The sequence below is a fragment of the Notolepis coatsorum genome (assembly GCF_963971535.1).
Source record: "Notolepis coatsorum genome assembly, chromosome: 4".
In the NCBI taxonomy this organism is placed as follows: Eukaryota; Metazoa; Chordata; class Actinopteri; order Aulopiformes; family Paralepididae; genus Notolepis; species Notolepis coatsorum.
In genome coordinates this window covers 84594771-84602882 of record NC_140168.1, presented here as the reverse complement: position 1 = coordinate 84602882, position 8112 = coordinate 84594771, and positions in this window count along the sequence as shown.

Genomic DNA, 8112 nt, shown 5'->3' with positions numbered 1-8112 from the left:
TATATAAATGCAGCCATTTACCATTTTACCTAATAATTAACTGAGCAATGAGTGTGAAGGCCGCGGCTGCATTGATCCGTCACTGAACGGATTTTGTTTGTGTGCTTATTTCTAAATTACAACCTAACGTAATCGTGTCTTTGCAGAAACGTTGCAACTTTGCGGATGGTAACTTATCCATTTACATTTTACATTTAGTCATTTAGCTGACGCTTTTATCCAAAGCGACTTACAAGTTCTGTATGCCAAGTCAGCAGGAAGGGTACAACTCTTACAGCTGAGTAACAATGATCATCAAACAGTGTTGAAACTTGAGCGCTGCAGTGTGTTGTGTGCATAGTTGTAAAGACATGTTAGCATAGTAGGTAATAATATAGGGAAAGGAAGATTATTTAGTGGCAAAGTGCATGAAAGTAGAAGACGGTAAGGGCTTGTGTCCATAGCGGACGTTTTATGAGTTGTCAGCTCCTTCCTGTCATTCATTTCTATGCTACAGGTGCGACAGGCGCGCTCCTCTTCCCAGCGCCGCGCCTCGCGTTTATGAGCTCTCGGCGGCAGTGTTTTTGGGCGGAGCACTCCCAGCGCATAAAGTTGAAACTAGTTCAACTTTTGGAGAGGAGCGCGCTCATCAATGTAATTTTTTTCCGACCAACCAATCAACATCGAGGAAGTGGCTGAGCCGCGGCAGTCGCAAGACTCAGGAAAACGCTCTGAGCTTTTTTGTTTTGCTTTTCAAATCGGTCCGCCTTGAAAAAAACGTCCGCTATGGACACAAGCCCTAAGAAGGTTATGTAAGGGATAATGTATAGCTACGAGGTCATTGTCGCAAAATAATTGACCGACACAGAGTTTAAAATACTGAGCCACCTCGGCGAGGTGTTTTAAACGTCAGTGAAGGTCAATTATTTTGCGACAATGATCGAGTATAGCTATACATTATCCCGCTTATTACATGGCTAACTTACTAACAATATACCTAATTCATTTTACATCGACTCGCAACAGTAACACTGGTTCTGGCTCCGCTGAGTGCTCGTTGCTCCGCCCCCCAGCAGCTTCCCCGGCAGCCGGCAGTTTGCACTGATGTCAGTGGGCTTGATTGCGAACAGCTGTGCACAGCGGTCATTATTGTGGGCTTGATTGCGAACAGCTGCGCACAGCGGTCATTATTGTCCCACAGCGGTCATTATTGTCTGATAACTGACCTATGACGCGCGCTATTGACCAATCACAAGCAAGCATTTCGGCTAAAGTGAAAACGCCATGTAATAAAGAGATATAGAGATATTATTTCCTGCACACTTTATTCATTGTTTTAAATTATTATTTTCTTTTAAGTTATTTTGTGCATCACTCTGTTATGAATCTGATGCAAATTTGCAATGCATGAGGGTCATCCTTTTGTGTTAAATGGCTGCATAAAGCAAGCATTTGTTGACTCGCATGTTGATAAGAGTATTAAAACTTGGGACTTGAAAAATATCCGTTTAAGGTAGATTTTTTTTTCTTTTTCTTTTTAAATGCGATTAATTTGCGATTAATCGCGAGTTAACTATGGACAATAATGCGATTAATCGAGTTAAATATCTTAATCGATTGACAGCACAATTTTTTTTACATTTATTTAACCTTTATTTACCCAGGCAAGCAAGTAAGAACAATTCTTATTTTATTAATTGTCAAAAGTATGCATAATGTTGTGTTAATTCCATGACAAGAGATATGTAATGTTAATTACCTGAAATGATTAAGTTTTTTTGGGGGGGTGTATGTGTTAGTCAGCCCTAACACATACACACAAAGAAACGCACACATATGCAGTATATACACCTACAAATAAATGCATGAGCCTTCAGGCAAGTGTACACACACACACACACACGCACGCACGCACGCACGCACGCACGCACGCACGCACGCACGCACGCACGCACGCACACACACACACACACACACACACACACACACACACACACACACACACACACACACACACACACACACACACACACACACACACACACACACACACACACACACACACACACACACACACACACACACACACACACACACACACACACACACACAGACTAAACTGGAGCAGGGGGAATCTTTTGTCAGGGTCAAATTCTGCAAATAACCATGGAGTGGGTCACTGAAGCTGTGGCTAGCGCTGCAACTCTGAACAAACACCTGGTCAGAGAACGCGGTGGAAAGAGAGGAGGGGAGGAGAGGAATGGAGAGATGAGAGGAGGAGAGGAGGAGTTGAATGGAGAGAGGAGAGGAATGGAGAGAGGAGAGGAGGAGAGGAATGGAGAGACAAGAGGAGAGGAAAGGAGACCAGGAGGAGGAGAGGAAAGGAGAGACGAGAGGAGGAGAGGAATGGAGAGAGGAGAGGAGGAGATGAATGGAGAGAGGAGGAGAGGAATGGAGAGCGGAGAGGAGGAAAGGAATGGAGAGAGGAGAGGAGAGGAAAGGAGAGACGAGGAGGAAGAGAGGAATGGAGAGAGGAGAGGAGTGGAAAGGAGAGAGGAGGAGAGGAATGGAGAGATGAGAGGAGGAGAGGAATGGAGAGACGAGAGGAGAGGAAAGGAGAGACGAGAGGAGGAGAGGAATGGAGAGATGAGAGGAATGGAGAGAGGATAGGAGGAGAGGAATGGAGAGATGAGAGGAGAGGAAAGGAGACCAGGAGGAGGAGAGGAAAAGAGAGACGAGAGGAGGAGAGGAATGGAGAGAGGAGAGGAGGAGATGAATGGAGAGAGGAGGAGAGGAATGGAAAGCGGAGAGGAGGAAAGGAATGGAGAGATGAGGAGGAGGAGAGGAGTGGAAAGGAGAGAGGAGGAAAGGAATGGAGAGATGAGAGGAGGAGAGGAATGGAGAGACGAGAGGAGAGGAAAGGAGAGACGAGAGGAGGAGAGGAATGGAGAGATGAGAGGAGGTACAGGAGGAGAGGAATGGAGAGAGGAGAGGAGGAGAGGAAAGGAGAGACGAGAGAGGAATGGAGAGAGGAGAGGAGGAGAGGGAGAGAGGAGAGGTGGCGGCAAAGGAGGAGGAATGGAGAGAGTAGAGGAATGGAGAGAGGAGAGGAGGAGGTAAAGGAGGAGAGGAATGGAGAGATGAGAGGAGGAGAGGGAGAGAGGAGAGGTGGCGGCAACGGAGGAGGAATGGAGAGAGTAGAGGAATGGAGAGAGGAGAGGAGGAGGTAAAGGAGGAGAGGAATGGAGAGATGAGAGGAGGAGAGGAATGGAGAGACAAGATGAGGAGAGGAATGGAGAAATGAGAGGAGGAGAGGAATGCAGATAAAAGATGAGGAGAGGAATGGAGAAATGAGAGGAGAAGAGGAGAGGTGGCGGTAAAGGAGAGGAATGGAGAGATGAGAGGAATAGAGAGAGAAGAGGAGGAGGTAAAGGAGAGGTATGGAGAGAGGAGAGGAGGAGAGGAATGGAGAGAGAGGTGGCGGTAAAGGAGGAAAGGAATGGAGAGATAAGAGGATGAGGTAAAGGAGGAGAGGAATGGAGAGAGGAGAGGAGGAGATGAATGGAGAGAGGAGGAGAGGAATGGAGAGCGGAGAGGAGGAAAGGAATGGAGAGATGAGAGGAGAGGAAAGGAGAGATGAGGAGGAGGAGAGGAATGGAGAGAGGAGAGGAGGAGGTAAAGGAGGAGAGGAATGGAGAGATGAGAGGAGGAGAGGAATGGAGAGACAAGATGAGGAGAGGAATGGAGAAATGAGAGGAGGAGAGGAATGCAGAGACAAGATGAGGAGAGGAATGGAGAAATGAGAGGAGAAGAGGAGAGGTGGCGGTAAAGGAGAGGAATGGAGAGATGAGAGGAATAGAGAGAGAAGAGGAGGAGGTAAAGGAGAGGTATGGAGAGAGGCGAGGAGGAGAGGAATGGAGAGAGAGGTGGCGGTAAAGGAGGAAAGGAATGGAGAGATAAGAGGATGAGGTAAAGGAGGAGAGGAATGGAGAGAGGAGATGAGGAGATGAATGGAGAGAGGAGGAGAGGAATGGAGAGCGGAGAGGAGGAAAGGAATGGAGAGATGAGAGGAGAGGAAAGGAGAGACGAGGAGGAGGAGAAGAATGGAGAGAGGAGAGGAGTGGAAAGGAGAGAGGAGGAGAGGAATGGAGAGATGAGAGGAGGAGAGGAATGGAGAGATGAGAGGAGAGGAAAGGAGAGACGAGAGGAGGAGAGGAATGGAGAGATGAGAGGAATGGAGAGAGGAGAGGAGGAGAGGAATGGAGAGATGAGAGGAGAGGAAAGGAGACCAGGAGGAGGAAAGGAAAGGAGAGACGAGAGGAGGAGAGGAATGGAGAGAGGAGAGGAGGATATGAATGGAGAGAGGAGGAGAGGAATGGAGAGCGGAGAGGAGGAAAGGAATGGAGAGATGAGAGGAGAGGAAAGGAGAGAGGAGGAGGAGGAGAGGAATGGAGAGAGGAGAGGAGTGGAAAGGAGAGAGGAGAGGAATGGAGAGATGAGAGGAGGAGAGGAATGGAGAGACGAGAGGAGAGGAAAGGAGAGACGAGAGGAGGAGAGGAATGGAGAGATGAGAGGAGAGGAATGGAGAGAGGAGAGGAGGAGAGGAATGGAGAGAGGAGAGGAGGTACAGGAGGAGAGGAATGGAGAGAGGAGAGGAGGAGAGGAAAGGAGAGACGAGAGAGGAATGGAGAGAGGAGAGGAGGAGAGGGAGAGAGGAGAGGTGGCGGCAAAGGAGGAGGAATGGAGAGAGTAGAGGAATGGAGAGAGGAGAGGAGGAGGTAAAGGAGGAGAGGAATGGAGAGATGAGAGGAGGAGAGGAATGGAGAGACAAGATGAGGAGAGGAATGGAGAAATGAGAGGAGGAGAGGAATGCAGAGACAATATGAGGAGAGGAATGGAGAAATGAGAGGAGAAGAGGAGAGGTGGCGGTAAAGGAGAGGAATGGAGAGATGAGAGGAATAGAGAGAGAAGAGGAGGAGGTAAAGGAGAGGTATGGAGAGAGGAGAGGAGGAGAGGAATGGAGAGAGAGGTGGCGGTAAAGGAGGAAAGGAATGGAGAGATAAGAGGATGAGGTAAAGGAGGAGAGGAATGGAGAGAGGAGAGGAGGAGATGAATGGAGAGAGGAGGAGAGGAATGGAGAGCGGAGAGGAGGAAAGGAATGGAGAGATGAGAGGAGAGGAAAGGAGAGACGAGGAGGAGGAGAGGAATGGAGAGAGGAGAGGAGTGGAAAGGAGAGAGGAGGAGAGGAATGGAGAGATGAGAGGAGGAGAGGAATGGAGAGACGAGAGGAGAGGAAAGGAGAGACGAGAGGAGGAGAGGAATGGAGAGATGAGAGGAATGGAGAGGAATGGAGAGATGAGAGGAGAGGAATGGAGAGAGGAGAGGAGGAGAGGAATGGAGAGAGGAGAGGAGGTACAGGAGGAGAGGAATGGAGAGAGGAGAGGAGGAGAGGAAAGGAGAGATGAGAGAGGAATGGAGAGAGGAGAGGAGGAGAGGGAGAGAGGAGAGGTGGCGGCAAAGGAGGAGGAATGGAGAGAGTAGAGGAATGGAGAGAGGAGAGGAGGAGGTAAAGGAGGAGAGGAATGGAGAGATGAGAGGAGGAGAGGAATGGAGAGACAAGATGAGGAGAGGAATGGAGAAATGAGAGGAGGAGAGGAATGCAGAGACAAGATGAGGAGAGGAATGGAGAAATGAGAGGAGAAGAGGAGAGGTGGCGGTAAAGGAGAGGAATGGAGAGATGAGAGGAATAGAGAGAGAAGAGGAGGAGGTAAAGGACAGGTATGGAGAGAGGAGAGGAGGAGAGGAATGGAGAGAGGAGAGGAGGAGATGAATGGAGAGAGGAGGAGAGGAATGGAAAGCGGAGAGGAGGAAAGGAATGGAGAGATGAGGAGGAGGAGAGGAGTGGAAAGGAGAGAGGAGGAAAGGAATGGAGAGATGAGAGGAGGAGAGGAATGGAGAGACGAGAGGAGAGGAAAGGAGAGACGAGAGGAGGAGAGGAATGGAGAGATGAGAGGAGGTACAGGAGGAGAGGAATGGAGAGAGGAGAGGAGGAGAGGAAAGGAGAGACGAGAGAGGAATGGAGAGAGGAGAGGAGGAGAGGGAGAGAGGAGAGGTGGCGGCAAAGGAGGAGGAATGGAGAGAGTAGAGGAATGGAGAGAGGAGAGGAGGAGGTAAAGGAGGAGAGGAATGGAGAGATGAGAGGAGGAGAGGGAGAGAGGAGAGGTGGCGGCAACGGAGGAGGAATGGAGAGAGTAGAGGAATGGAGAGAGGAGAGGAGGAGGTAAATGAGGAGAGGAATGGAGAGATGAGAGGAGGAGAGGAATGGAGAGACAAGATGAGGAGAGGAATGGAGAAATGAGAGGAGGAGAGGAATGCAGATAAAAGATGAGGAGAGGAATGGATAAATGAGAGGAGAAGAGGAGAGGTGGCGGTAAAGGAGAGGAATGGAGAGATGAGAGGAATAGAGAGAGAAGAGGAGGAGGTAAAGGAGAGGTATGGAGAGAGGAGAGGAGGAGAGGAATGGAGAGAGAGGTGGCGGTAAAGGAGGAAAGGAATGGAGAGATAAGAGGATGAGGTAAAGGAGGAGAGGAATGGAGAGAGGAGAGGAGGAGATGAATGGAGAGAGGAGGAGAGGAATGGAGAGCGGAGAGGAGGAAAGGAATGGAGAGATGAGAGGAGAGGAAAGGAGAGATGAGGAGGAGGAGAGGAATGGAGAGAGGAGAGGAGGAGGTAAAGGAGGAGAGGAATGGAGAGATGAGAGGAGGAGAGGAATGGAGAGACAAGATGAGGAGAGGAATGGAGAAATGAGAGGAGGAGAGGAATGCAGAGACAAGATGAGGAGAGGAATGGAGAAATGAGAGGAGAAGAGGAGAGGTGGCGGTAAAGGAGAGGAATGGAGAGATGAGAGGAATAGAGAGAGAAGAGGAGGAGGTAAAGGAGAGGTATGGAGAGAGGCGAGGAGGAGAGGAATGGAGAGAGAGGTGGCGGTAAAGGAGGAAAGGAATGGAGAGATAAGAGGATGAGGTAAAGGAGGAGAGGAATGGAGAGAGGAGATGAGGAGATGAATGGAGAGAGGAGGAGAGGAATGGAGAGCGGAGAGGAGGAAAGGAATGGAGAGATGAGAGGAGAGGAAAGGAGAGACGAGGAGGAGGAGAGGAATGGAGAGAGGAGAGGAGTGGAAAGGAGAGAGGAGGAGAGGAATGGAGAGATGAGAGGAGGAGAGGAATGGAGAGATGAGAGGAGAGGAAAGGAGAGACGAGAGGAGGAGAGGAATGGAGAGATGAGAGGAATGGAGAGAGGAGAGGAGGAGAGGAATGGAGAGATGAGAGGAGAGGAAAGGAGACCAGGAGGAGGAGAGGAAAGGAGAGACGAGAGGAGGAGAGGAATGGAGAGAGGAGAGGAGGATATGAATGGAGAGAGGAGGAGAGGAATGGAGAGCGGAGAGGAGGAAAGGAATGGAGAGATGAGAGGAGAGGAAAGGAGAGAGGAGGAGGAGGAGAGGAATGGAGAGAGGAGAGGAGTGGAAAGGAGAGAGGAGAGGAATGGAGAGATGAGAGGAGGAGAGGAATGGAGAGACGAGAGGAGAGGAAAGGAGAGACGAGAGGAGGAGAGGAATGGAGAGATGAGAGGAGAGGAATGGAGAGAGGAGAGGAGGAGAGGAATGGAGAGAGGAGAGGAGGTACAGGAGGAGAGGAATGGAGAGAGGAGAGGAGGAGAGGAAAGGAGAGACGAGAGAGGAATGGAGAGAGGAGAGGAGGAGAGGGAGAGAGGAGAGGTGGCGGCAAAGGAGGAGGAATGGAGAGAGTAGAGGAATGGAGAGAGGAGAGGAGGAGGTAAAGGAGGAGAGGAATGGAGAGATGAGAGGAGGAGAGGAATGGAGAGACAAGATGAGGAGAGGAATGGAGAAATGAGAGGAGGAGAGGAATGCAGAGACAATATGAGGAGAGGAATGGAGAAATGAGAGGAGAAGAGGAGAGGTGGCGGTAAAGGAGAGGAATGGAGAGATGAGAGGAATAGAGAGAGAAGAGGAGGAGGTAAAGGAGAGGTATGGAGAGAGGAGAGGAGGAGAGGAATGGAGAGAGAGGTGGCGGTAAAGGAGGAAAGGAATGGAGAGATAAGAGGATGAGGTAAAGG